At 60.6% G+C, this 715-nt stretch overlaps 1 protein-coding gene across 1 annotated transcript in view; it reads right to left on the minus strand.

The window, feature by feature from the left end:
• Positions 1–715, minus strand: part of LOC104496569 (fructose-bisphosphate aldolase A-like) — a gene marked incomplete at its 3' end in the record, with an annotated part of 2187 nt that overhangs the window by 958 nt on the left and 514 nt on the right. The gene's annotated exons all lie outside the window — the stretch shown is intronic.

Below are 715 nucleotides of genomic sequence, written 5' to 3' on the forward strand. Positions count from 1 at the left end.
CCTCCCACTGCTGCCTCACCCCTTCCCAGCGCCTCCCAGTTCCTTTCCAGTCCCCTCTAATCCCCTCCCAGTCCCTCCCAGCACCCCCCAGTGCTCCTCAGTCCCCTCCCAGTAAATACCAGTCTCCTCGCAGTGCTTTCTAATCTCTTCCCAGTAGACTCCAGTCCCTCCCAGTACCACCCAGCATTTCCTCATCCCTTCCCAGTGCCTCCCAGTGCTCCCCAGTCCCCTCCCAGTGCTTTCTAATCTCTTCCCAGTAAATACTAGTCCCTTCCCAGTCCCCTCCCAGTGTTCCCTTATCTCTTCCAAGTAGTTTCCAGTCCTCCGAGGCCCTCCCAGTGCCCCTAGTCCCCTCCCAGTGCTCCCAGTCCCCTCCCAGCACCTCCTGGTCCCCTCTAATCCCCTCCCAGTTCCTCCCAGTGCTCTCTAATGCCATCCCAGTTCCTCCCAGTGCCACCCAATCCCTTCCCAGTGCCCCCCAGTCCCCTCTAATCCCATCCCAGTGCCCTCCCAGCTCTCTAATTCCATCCCACTGCCTCCCAGTCCCCTCCCAGTGCTCCCCAGTCCCCTCTAATCCCATCCCAGTGCCTCCCAGTGCTCTCTAATGCCATCCCAGTTCCTCCCAGTGCCACCCAATCCCTTCCCAGTGCCCCCCAGTCCCCTCTAATCCCATCCCAGTGCCCTCCCAGTGCTCTCTAAAGCCATCCCTGTCCCC

Source organism: Buceros rhinoceros, unplaced genomic scaffold, assembly GCF_000710305.1.
Source record: "Buceros rhinoceros silvestris isolate BGI_N320 unplaced genomic scaffold, ASM71030v1 scaffold10037, whole genome shotgun sequence".
Classification (NCBI taxonomy): Eukaryota; Metazoa; Chordata; class Aves; order Bucerotiformes; family Bucerotidae; genus Buceros; species Buceros rhinoceros.